The following is a 13416-nucleotide window of genomic DNA, read 5'->3' as shown; positions in this document are numbered from 1 at the left end:
CTTTCAGAGGCCTACATGGGAAAAGGACAAAGCATAGAAAGCTCCCCAGAGAACGTGAAATTCCTCGAGCCCCAGCGTATATCAAACAAAAGCCTCGCTTCCTAATATTTGTAGAGCAGGTTTTTTTGCTGGCTAGAGTCCTGTCTGAATGACTGCAAGGGACAAAGCAAGTTAGAATGTTCCAGTCAGCCTGGGTGTAACCCAGTTATTATAATTTCTACTGGATCTCTAATATGCAGGAACAATTAAGTCACTCATAATTTAGTGTGGTACAGAAAGTGTTCAGCCAAAAATACCAATGGTAACTTCCTACTTTTAGAATTCTGTGCAAACGTCAGATCATCTTTTTTTTCCCCAGTCTCCTTATGTTTCTGTTTTAAACATAGCTGGAGATGGATTGAATGAGTAGTAATCAGGATATTTAAAAGTGATGCTGTCAAGTCCATAAGGTCCCAATATTTATTTTACCTTTGAAATGGCCATCATCTGGTACTAAAATATCCTCCAGATTTGATTTCTATATGAGAAATAAAGATGAGGATGAAAAATCCACAGCCCTGTCACTGAAAAAATGTGTTTTTAAAAAAAAATCAAAAACACAATGCCCTCTTCTTGTATCATCCTCCTCTTTTGGGATTTATAGTAGCCCATAAACTCATAAATACTATTCCTGGAGTTATCTGTCATCATTGAGAATGCAGGTGCACAAATAAGGAAGAAAATGAAAGGGAAGTTAATATCAGCTTAGTGCGTTTGCCAAGCAAAAAGGCACAAAATCAGTAGCTAAAGAAATGTTACATTCATGCTGTTAACAGGATATTGCAAACAATGAAAATGTTAAGTATTTAGATGAATGTGTCTTTAAGGGTCTCTTTGTGGCTTATTATTAAGCCAGTTGAAATGCTTTGAGAAAAAGGAAGTTCTCTCCCATTATAATGGAGCCATGAGCTTTTATGGGCTTAGACCTTTGGCAGGACTTTACCATGGGATTTTTGTAACAATTAAAGTAATTTCTCACCCCTAACACTTCCACACATCTCGAAGATTAAAAGTGAGGGAGTGGTTTCATTTGGTTCAGTAAGGGCAAGTCAGGATCATAACTACACAAGTAGGGGGGATATTTTCTTTTTCTTCTAATCCAATTACTATAGCTGTAGCTATAATAACACAAAAATCTCACTTTTCCCCAAATCCTGCCCCCTTTTTCCTGTCCAAGTAACTCGGCTGAGCACTGAAAAACTGCTGTGGCAAGAGTCAAGGAAAAACCTCACACCCAGGCTGTGGAGTGGCAGCAGAGACACTCTGGGTATGTCTGCACAACAATTTAAGCCCAGGCTCAAGCCAAACCCTCTTTGCGTCTGCACTGCAAATGTGCGAGACCCAGGGTCCTAGGACCCTGCAGGGCTGGAGGGTCCAAGCCTATATTAAGCTGGGACCTAGGGACTGAGCCCTATTGGTTTCCTGTGCACATGCAGCCCCAGCTTGACTCAAGTCCCGGAAGTTCTCAGGATGTATCCCAGAGTTTCTGGCAACAGAAGAGCAGCGATGCAGGCAGCCAGCGCAGCAACTGGGGGCGTCATTACTGTCTGGCTGAGCACACACTCTTCCTGCTCCTCTCACGGCGGTGGTGGTGGCTATGGCTCCACCTTGCCACTGCAAAGGGAGCAAAGTTGACAGGCAAGAGGCGGCTTCCAGCTGCCAGGATGATGAGGGTTATTCCTCCCTGGGCCACGCTGAGCCAGGCACCCTGCCGATCCACCTTCCTGCAGGGCCGCCACTTGGTCCCGCTCCACTCTCTGGCCCTGGCTCCCCTCCATGGGGACAGAGGCACAAAGGCAGCATGCACTTTGAAGCAGTGAGTGGGAGCCAGCCTGCAAAATTCCCTGCGGACTCCTGGGGATCTGTTATCCCTACCTCGTGGGGTGTGGCAGGGGCAGGGATAAGGGATCCTGGGGGGGTGCTGGAGCGCACTGCACCCCTTGCAAGCCCTGGGGATGCACGGGATGGGGGTGTTGTTCTTCTGATACCTTCACTTTATATCATACTTAAAAACAGACAGAAATAAACACACACCTTCACTGAACATCCCATTTTAAATATTAAGAATTGCAGAGTTTTATTTTAGTAATTTCCCAGCCCTGGAGACTGATGTACTAATTATTCTCAGAACAGGTGCACATGGGCATTTTCCTGCCAATGTGACTCCACCTAGAGCTGGAAAGACCAGTTCTCAGATTAGATGGCAATTCAGCATGAAGCCTTCTCCAACTGCAGTCATTCTACTGAGACCAAAGGAGCTAATTATGCAGCTTATGTACTCACATGCTGCTTATGGGCACATACGTCCCATCAATAGTACTGCCACAGCTAGGAAATAGAGTGGGCAGTAGAATCTTCCCACAGTGCACCACATTCCTAGGGCTCAGCAGTGGTTCTCCATCTTCCCAGACTGCTGTGCCCCTTTCAGCAGTATGATGTATCTCCTATACCCCCAAGTTTCACCTCACTTAAACTCCTTGCTTACAGAATCAGACATAAAAATACAAAAGTGTCACAGCACACTATGACTGACAAATTGCTTACTTGCTCCTTTTTACCATGTAATTATAAAATAAATCAATTGGAATATAAATACTGTATTTATATTTCAGTGCATAGCATATAGAGCAGTATAAACGAGTCATTGTATGAAATTCTAGTTTGCACTGGCTGCACTAGTGCTTTTTTATGTAGCCTGTTGTAAAACTAAGCAGATATCTAGATGAGTTTATGTACCCCCTGGAAGACCTCCTCATACCCCTGGTTGAGAACCACGGGGCTAGAGTGTTGACATTGGGGTGGTGAGTGCTAGGTGCTTTGGGATAGGGTTACTTTGATTACGGTCTATGCACTGCAGTGTGGATGTAAGAGCCCTAGGTTTGAGCACGGGTCAGAAAATTCTTAACCTAGTGTTAAAATGCAGTGTAGATGCTCAAGCTCAGAGTTCCCTTTCACAGGTCAGCTGACTTGAGTCCCACTAACCCTAGGCTTAATTGCTGTGTAGACATAGCCTCTGTGACCTCTACTCCACCACAGCTCTTGCACAGCCCAGTGCTCTCCTACAGGAGGAAGGATTGGGCGATATGCCTAGCAACAGATCCTCTGGACCTGCCACAGCCCCTGTCCCCAGATGTGGAGCTGTACTAAGAGCCATTCTAAGCTGGGCTCTACAGCGTGAAGAGGGGTGGGATCTTCTGTCCATTCTAGCAACTTTCCACACACCCTCTCTCCTCTGGCATATCTGAACTGTGGCACTTCTGCTTTGTCAGGGCCCTCTGCACCTGCACATATGTCCAAATCCTTACTATAGTCAGTGTTACTTGGGCTAAATGACACTGTATGTATGTGTGTCTCTCTCAGACAGAAAGGGGAACAACGATTAAGTAAATGTTTTCATAAGAAACAAAGATCAAATAGCCTAGACTGGACTTTAGGGTCAGAGTGGAAGGCTGGTCTAGTGGTTAGGGTGCTAGCCTGAGACCTGGATTCAATTTCCTGTTCTTCACACACTTTCTGGGTGACCTCAGGCAAGACTCTTAGGCCTTGTTTCACTAGAAAGAAGGTGTTTGTTACCACGTGTTCACTACGTGTTACTACTGTAATACTACATGTTAAAACCCTAGTGTAGGTAGGGTATGTGGTATCAACCCTATGCAGAAACCTAGGCTTTACCTTGCCCAGCAATGTGTTAAAACTACACCTGAGTGTAATGTCTAAGTGCTGAATAATTTACAGTAATTTCCTTGACTCTTACACATACATAAAACTGCCGTGAGGTGAGAGGGTCACATTCAGTTCCCATTACTTTACCCAACAAGGAGTTATGTGGGTCATGTTACTCTTTGGGATGACTATGTGCTCGAGCAGGAGACACCTGTAATATTACTCTGTTCAGCAGCCTTCCAGTAGAGTCTAAGAGATTTTACTTTTGCAATACTTAGTTACCATTGGCTAATGGAGCAAGAATTTCAAGTATTGCAGTTAAGTGTAATGTGCTGCTAGAGCAGTGCATCACCACATAGTCAGCAAAATGCACCATTAATTACTCTTACAAATTAGATGCACTATAAGTTGCAGATAGGAGTATTGCAATAACAAAACTGGAATAGTCATAAAATGGGTCAGATAGTAGCTGGTCCTATGTGGATGTACCAAAAGAGAGGCCACAGGAAACCCTTTCCTCTTCACCATGCCTGCACAGGAGGCAGTCTCAATATGGCGTCAGATAAAGAATATCTTTTGAAACTACACAGAATATTTTAGCTCAGAAGAACATAATTACTCTAGCATTTGATGCTGGGGTTAAAACCCATACTCCTGCAAAACATTTGGTGGTATCTTGGGTGATCACAAGTGGTCAGGACCTTTGTGTTACATTTCATTTGAAAGACTGTACCCTTCAGTGATGCATTGCTGGGGCATTGGCTCAGTGCTGACTCAAAGGAAAGAGCACCAATTATTAACTTATCAACAACACTTCCTGCAGAATCCTAGGTTTTTTAGCTGCTCTCCCATGCAGACTCTGACCAGACACAACCCTGCTCACTTCTGAGATCAGACAAGAATAGAGCCTGAAGAGGAATGGCTTCACATAATGGTTATCAAGTTGTTTCTTATCCCTTCTCAGTGTGAATGAAGTGAAGCTAAGTGGTTGTGGCACTCAGAGATTGCACAGGGGGAAAGTCAAACACACCTGCACCCTTCTCTAATTCGTTAAAATACATATTTTCAGGGTCTCCTTTTAACCAGATGAAGCACACACAGCAACATAACACAGATTTTCACATACGTGGCTCTTTGCATTTACGTGCTTTACAGGCAGGGGCGGCTCTAGGCATTTCGCTGCCCCAAGCACGGCGGCACGCCGCGGCGGGGCGCTCTGCTGGTCGCTCTGCTGGTCGCTGGTCCCGCAGCTCCAGTGGACCTCCAGCAGATGTGCCTGCAGAGGGTCCGCTGGTTCTGCGGCTCTGGTGGACCTCCCGCAGGCGTGCCTGCGGATGCTCCACCAAAGCCGCGGGACCAGCGGACCCTCCGCAGGCACGTCTGCGGGAGGTCCACCGGAGCCGCCTGCCGCCCACCCGGCGACCGGCACAGCGCCCCCCGCGGCATGCTGCCCCAAGCACGCGCTTTGCGTGCTGGGGCCTGGAGCCGCCCCTGTTTACAGGAAAAGTAATGAGATATGACCAGATGGGTAGAATGTTTATAAATAGAGTGTTCAGGGAATGATATTTTCCCCGCCATGTCTCATTGGATGCAATAATGAGATTATAATATAGAATATTGCATGTTAGAGAAACTCTTTAGTAAAGGTTTATTATTTTGTTTAATGAATTTTAGTAGTAAAATAAGGTGTAGAATGGCATCAGAAAAGGGTAGAAAAGAATGAGTAGCATTAGTAGAGATGGGGGCTGATCCAAGGGCCATTGAAATGAACAGAAAAGATTCCTGTTGACTTAAGCGGGCTTTACATCAGGCGTGTGGAGTACAAAAGGCACTAAAATGGCATTTGAGCATACTGTGACTCTGGCCTCAGCCTTACCTTACTTTTCTTCTCTTTCCTAATGTGACTCAACCAAATTCATTAGAGCCATCCTGTCGTGGTGAAATGTTGAAGGAAGGTTCTGTCTCCACAGTCTAGTCAACATTCCCTTCCCTTCCCTCCCTTCAACTCTCTCCTCCTTCTCCCCGTCACAGACACAGAAGTTTCTGCTCTCGTCCTCTAACCCCTCCACTTACCCTAGTGAGGCCATCTCTTTTCCTGATCTCCTTCACACCCACTCTTATCATCTCCTGCATTTTTTTGCATAACCTCTCACTCTCCTATGGCTCTTTTCACTCACATTACCTTGGGGTAATTAACAAGCATGAGCTATCCTGGGGCTCACAATGATGATCAGGCATTTTATTTTTCTTGCTCAGTAACCTCATTAAAAATGAAAAATTAAATTCTGCAGAAGTTGATGGATAATTCGCTCAAACTCACTAGGAAAAGCCTCCTACTAACTTCTGGTGATTTTTATTCCAAGCCCTGGCCTAGACAATGTCATTCTCTCAGACCTAAATGCATCCTATTTCACTGGCAGTGAGCACATAAATTATTTCACTGAAACTTGTATAAACAAGAGCTTCCACTAGCATATCAAGCACAACAGGAACCATTACCCAAGTACAACCTGCAGAGGACAAGGCTATGAATGCTCAAAAAAGCAAAACAGGTAATATATAATCACCTATCACATAAAACACATCTGAAAATCTGGCCTTGTTGAATGAACACATCAGAAATTTGTTGCAACTGTAATGTCACTACCATAATTAGTTGAGAACTCACAGCATAGCTGTGAACATTCTTTGCTCCAAATGACTAATCAAAAGACTGGATAATCTTCAGCCCATTTTTAAAAATTGGAATAAATAGTTCGTTAGATAATGCCATATAAAAAGTTTTAAAAAAATAAAAAGCACACAAATATTAACATTAAAAAACTAATGATGTTTGGAGACATGGGAAAATTTGTTTACCTCTATCATCACTGCCACCTTTGTTGTGAATAAACTTATTCTATGTTCAAGTTAAACACAGCTCGTTTTGTACTGTTTGTACTTGGCAATAATGTTCACACCAAAGAAACCAAAGAAAGGCACCTTAGTAAAAACCAAGAGCCAGATCGGAAGCAAACTTTAGAAAAAAAAATCAGTTTGGAACATTTATTTTTCATGGAATGTAGAAGGGAATAATACAAGAAAAGAGAGAGAGAGAGGTTCAGGGGGCCCTTGAAACATAATATTAACACTGGGCATAGTGCCAGTCCACAAGTAAATGTAGGAAAGATTTTGCCCAGAAGGCATTTGTGGCTAATCCTAGTTATTAATGAACAGTATAAGCTGTCAATAAAGGCATGCGGTCTATAAGTCTCCTTTTTATCATTCATTTAAAGTTCGTTACTGGCATAAGCAATTAATAAAGAAACCTGAATGTGAATAATGCAACAGCTAGAACATTTGGACTCTGGTTTTTAACTATTCTTTTAATTATGAAGAAATAATTAGAAAGGAACATCAACACCATGTGATGTCCAGACATTTGAAACAACACATCAACATTTTTTGCCACTTTTATGTATGCCTAATTAGGTTTCACTGAAAACCAAGTCTTTACCCTTCACTCTTTTCAAAAAAATGTGATTGATTATGGGTGTGACTGTAAAATAGCTCTCAGCCTCTCTATTTTAAAGGATTAAGCGTTTTGCCCAGAAAATATCTTCACAACGCACGAATCATGCATTTATCTCTTTGTACATGTGTCCTAGACAGGGCCGCTGCCCGGGGCACATCTGCAGGGCCGGGAGTCCCCCTGTACTCGCGTTCTGGCCAGCCCGCAGGTTTGTTCGTCCCCCCCCACTTCACTGCTCCGTTCGGCCCACAGGTTTGTTCGTCCCCCCCCACTTCACTGCTCCGTTCGGCCCACAGGTTTGTTTGTCCCCCCACCTTCCCCTTCGCTGCTCTGGCCAGCCCGCAGGTGTGTTTGCCCCCCCCCCGCTTCGCTGATCCGGCCGCTCGCAGGTGTTTTTTTGCTTGGGGCGGCAAAAAAGCCAGAGCCAGCCCTGGTCCTAGAAAGACTAGTGAAAATTTAAATTGAGGATTCTGTTTTAGTCTGATATATAATGAAAGATGTTAATTACATTAACACTGACATCAAATCTTCACATTGCCTCATTGGCACCACTAGGGAGGGATCAACGGACATGAGGGAAAGACACTGACATCCGTGGGGCCATGACTTCAAAAGTGTAGAGATCAGTTTACTGTACAGATAAAGATTCATTTATAAGAGAGCAGTTCACCATAAAGAGAGGCTGTGGCTTTATTAACTGAACAAATAGGCAATCTTTGTTATAATTACTGTTCAGTATTCTCTGAAAATTCCCAAAACATTTTTGGCACAGCAAGTTACCACAACAGGAATAATGTCCAAATGCCGTCTGGGAATCACTGATCTTCAGACAAGATTATCCGTGCCCTCATGTGGGACTCTCCAGAGGCAACAGCATAGCTATATTAATGAAAAAAATAAGTTACCATAGAATTGTCCATGTAGAAAAATATCTCCACTGCCTGTGAGTTGGGATGACTTAATAATTATAAACACATACACTAGAACAGGGGCGGGCAAACTTTTTGGCCTGAGGGCCGCATAGGGTTTTAGAAATTGTATGGAGGGCTGGTTAGGGGAGGGGGGCATGGCCCGCCCGCCTGTCCCCTGCCTCCCCCACTTCTTGCCCCAGATGGCCCCTCCGGGACTCCTGTCCCATCCAACCCACCCTGTTTCCTGACCGCCCCCGGAACCTCTGCCCCTGACTGCCCCCCCGCCATCCCCATCCAACCCCTCCTCTCATTCCTGATGGCCCCCCTGGGACCCCTGACCCATCCAACCACCTATTTTCCCTGACCCCTGACTGACCTCGGAACCCGTGCCCCTGACTGCCCCCCATCACCGCATCTAACCCCCCCTCCTTCCTGACTCCCCCCCCTCCCCCCCGGGACCCAGGCCCCCATTCAGCCCTCCTCTGACCACACCCTGGGCCCTAGGTACACACTTAATATGCCACCCCTGTTGTTAGAAATCGGTGGTATGAAGATGACTAGGCCACTTGGGGATTCCCTTACATCAGCAGAATCCTTTGCTATCCCATTAGGGCAGTTTTATGGTTCCTTTATGCAACTGGATTTGGGAGTGAGCAGGGGCCACATCGTCTCTAAAGTTCCATAGCAAGAGTCACAGAAGAAAACACACAGGCAGAAGTTAAACTAAACACAAAAGTGACTGAATCCATGTATAAATCTAAGAAGCAATGCTTATCCAGCAAAACATGGAATATCTGTACTGTTTGGAAACTACTGCATGCCACCAACCTTACAAGATCTATGCAGTGTCTACAGGGACACTATGTCGACCTAACTATACCAACATAAGCCCTTTGCCTCTTGTCGAGGTGGAGTTATCTCAGTGTAGTAGGGCACTGACATTGGCGGGAGCAGGGCTGTGGTGTGTACACTGACATAATGAGGTCGACATAAGGGGCCTTATGTCGACCTAATACTGTAGTGAAGTCCAGGCCTTAGTTTAGCTTCAAAAATAGAAGCAACTGGCAAAATATCTGTCTAGTTAAGAATGTGATTTTAAGCTACTGTTTAAAGACCTTCTAAGGATTATTCTGTGAACTAGTATTCTGCTGAAACAGTACTACAGTTTTATTACTCTGCCATTTTTCTTGCATAACAAGGAATCTATAAAGATCATATGATTTTGCAGACAGAAGTGATGCAGGTCAGCTTTCCTATATATTTTTTTAAGTATGAAAACAAGCTAAACTAGATCACTGGCAACACAGATGAGCTAGCAGCATTTGGTGACTGCTGGAACTTTCAGGTTTTCTCAAGAGTTGATTACAAAACAGAAGGCAGCTCTAAAGATCTTTAATGTGACTTGCAATTGAAAGTGTTTACAAAATTTTAATAACCTAAAATACTGAACACTTTTTAACACCTTCTTTAGTTCCATGTTCTAACAGCTGTCCACTCCAAAAGCAGGTTTCCTACAATCATGCATCCGTGCCTTCATCTCAGGTACTACATGAATTCACTTTGCGATTTTCATAATGTTAAAGAGCCAGAAACTGAAGTGGACTATTCCAGAAACAATATGCTGCCCGCTGTTGCACTGGTGTGCAGGGATGAGGGGAAAGAGGCAACATATTTACCCCCATAAGCAGTCAGGCAGGATACTTCCATACAGCACGGGCGTGCATTGGGAGCTACAGCTGACTAACATGGTATTGGGTATGTTTATGCTCTCTCCTAACTGGGTGTACGTATGTTGCCTCCATCTGTACGTGGTGTGGTAGCTGATGGGAGGACATGTGGCTCCTACTCAGAAGATTAGTGAGGTGCACTGCACAGTATGTTGCCCTGAACTGTCTGACTGGATTCCTGTAGCATAGGAATCAAGCAGTGACCGTAACATTGGTTGCTGACCCCAGTAATAAACAAAAGAAAAAGTTAATAGCTCATGTTAGTGACACATAAAACCTTCAGGAAACAGATCAAAATTCATAGTCTCTGTTTTATTTTATATATATATATATATATATATATATATATATATATATATATATACACACACACACACACACACACACACACACACACACACGTGTCTTGTAGTTCTAGAATTAAAAAAACTCCCCACTTGAAAGACAAGGGTTTCAATGCTGCTAGATGTGAAAGATAATAATGCCTTTAATGTTCTGTAGCACCTCATCAGAAATGTGCTTTTTCTGCAGATGTGATCTTAACTCAATTAACTCAACCTGAAATCCACAAAAAACGCTGAGAATTTATCTTTCACTGACTTTGCTGGATCTCTTTAATAATGAGGGTGGAGGGGAACTTGTTCAATATATTGAAAGGAGGGTAATTTTGAAAGCATTCTGCCAAAACCCTAATGGCAAATAGAAGGACTATTCATTACTTTGAAAATGAAACCTTTTGAAGGCTAGCTGTTGAAGAAGTGAGACTGCAGAAATTTGGCAGGAGAGAATATTTTTATTGTTAATAAACATTTTGGGGGAGACCCTGCCGTTGATACCTGTAACAGGATGGCAGACTCTGTGAAGCTAAATAAGGAAGCAGAGCTTTTCTGTTGTGTCATTGAGATGACAGGTATAATCAGTGCTGAGTCATACTATTGGGTGGATTTTGTTAATTCCAAGCAGGATATGAAGGGTTGGAGAACACTAGGTTCTGGGATAGAAATCCTGTGGGGGAGAAACACTAGGAACATTCTGGCTCAGGGACAGTAGTTTAGGCTAAGGTTTGTTTGATTGGTTATCTGAGTTAACAATGAAGTCAAAACCTAAAGAGAAAAAGTTTTAACTATACAGAGAACGTATATATTACATTCAGTGTAGGGTGGGAACTCTCCTGATGAAAACATCTAATCAAAGATCTAACTAGTATCATTCTTAAGCCTACTTCAGTCTTAAACAACTTTTGTGCTATGCTTATACCAAGTGGAAGCTCTGCAGATATATTGATTTCCACAGTTACAGCTACAGAGGATGTAGGAACACAGTGGCTCCTGGGGCTGGCAGCAAGAGCCCCAGGTACCTGGGTTCCTCCTGTCAGCCTACCCTGGGCAGCTGGGGCTCCTGTTGTCAACCTGCCCTGGGCAGCCAGAGCTCCCACTGTCAGCCAGATGTGCAACCTGAGAGCACTTTAAAGGCTCAGAAACTGGAACGGAAATAAAGAGAACTCACATTTCATTTTAAAAAAATCCTCATGATTTTTAAGCCAATCTCATGATTTTGTGGGGGGGTCTGACTCATGATTTTCTAATGGTGAGGGATGGCAACACTGAGTTACTTTGCAGAGAGGTAGTAGAGGAGTAAAATTAGTAGTACTCTAATCTAGCTCACAGATGACAGTCAGAACCCTCTGGGCAGGAGCAAAATTGTCAAGAATCATGCCAGTTCTCCACTCTGGCTGCAGCTGAGAGCAGCACCAGAGAAAAATGCTAGAGTTAATAGGGGAAAGGACTAAAAATGGGAGGATGGGGGAGGCTGTGGAGAGGGAGAAGAGACATAAAGCTCTCTGCCTCTTCTAGCATCGAGAGGAGAAGCAGGTGGGGTGAGATAAGTTTATAAGATACCAACTTGTCAAGAGTCTGAAACAAAAGATGAAACTCCAAGGAAGCTGCAGGGGCAGCATTATGGTAGAATGCCATCGCCCTCCCTCCTCACATCAGTTTGGAGTTGCAGGGAGCAGAGCTGGCTCCAGCTTTTTTGCCATTCCAAGCAGACAAGAAAAATAAATAAATATTTGAATAGAGCCGCAATCGGCATTTTGGCAGCAGCTCTACCGCACTGCTTCAGTCTTCAGCAGCAATTCGGCGGCCGGTCCTTCCCTCTGAGAGGGACTGAGGGACCCACTGCCGAATTGCCGCCAAAGACCCGGACGTGCCGCTCCTTTCCGTTGGCCGCCCCAAGCACCTGCTTCCTGCGCTGCTGCCTGGAGCCGGCCCTGGCAGGGAGTGTTGAGCATCTCACTATGAAGTTGCTTATGAGCCTGGATGCTGAGGCACCCTTCCCCAACTGTCTTCTTTCATCTCTGCCTCTGGCAAGTTAGATGTTGGGTAAATGTAAGCTCAGGTATGAAGGAAGGCAGAGGGATTAATGTAGAAGGAGAAGACTAAGAAAGTACATTGAATGGCATTTTCATAGTTAATGACAGCCGTGTAAATAAAGGGTAAATAAAGAGAACACTTCATTTAAGTATTTATAGTTCTAAAGGGTATACACTGAAGATGAAGCATCTACTCTGCCCTAGAGACCTGCGTGGGACTATATTTTTAATCCTGCTCCTGTCCCTCCCAACAATACCCACTCCCACCGGCTCCTGCATTCTTTCTTACATTTTTATCTCGCTCCCATCCACAAAAACCTGATCCCAGAAATCCTGCAAGAGAGACAGATTCCCTCATGCTACTAAAAAAAAAAAAAAGAAAAGAAAAGTTGGTTAATATATTACATATAGAAATGGAATTCAGACAATTTTTACTACTAAAATAATAAAACAAATCTTGCTTAAACCATGTAAAAAATACTTTAACTCCTGTTATAATAGACATCAAATCTTTCTATCCCTCGCTTAAATTTAATTATTAAAACCTTTATTTAAAAAAAAGAAGAAAAAGAAAAACTTGCTTTACATTGCTGAAATCCTATTTATGACAAACTGATGAGAGATTTAGTGTTTTTCCGCAAATTCCTGAAGCCTTTTTCTTTGCCCACCCAGTCCCTCCCACAACAAAGTACATTTTACCTGCTCCCACTATCATGGCAGTGGGTCCTCTGGGACCCGTGGGATTTTAGTTTTGCTGTAGGGCTCTACTCTGCCCTTCCCACCCTGGCACCTCGTTTACTCCTCAGATGTATGGAAATTTTAAGCATGTTTGAAAAGTGGGTTCAGGAGAGTTACAACTCCCAGCTCTTCATAATTTGGGGCAGCTGTTTGGTCACTCACACAGCTCATCTTTTTAGCTGGTGGGTATCGGGGCAGCTTCCATTGCTGCCTTTGGGACAAATCCTCGAGGAGGTTGTACACATTTTAAATGTACCGGTTATTGTTTCCAACAAGTGGAGTCAATGGCAACATTTATGGCACACTTGGAGCACCTGAGCCAACTCTGTGATTATAATGGGGATATAAGGGATATGCTCTATAATAGGCTGACGTGAGTTTACAGGGGAGTGGACTCAGTGCAGATTGTTTATAGAGCCAATATTTGTTTTTTAAGAGGACCATAAACCTTGTCTT

Source organism: Mauremys mutica, chromosome 11, assembly GCF_020497125.1.
Source record: "Mauremys mutica isolate MM-2020 ecotype Southern chromosome 11, ASM2049712v1, whole genome shotgun sequence".
Lineage (NCBI taxonomy): Eukaryota > Metazoa > Chordata > Testudines > Geoemydidae > Mauremys > Mauremys mutica.
The sequence above is the reverse complement of the archived record's forward strand: the minus strand, read 5'-3'. Positions refer to the sequence as shown.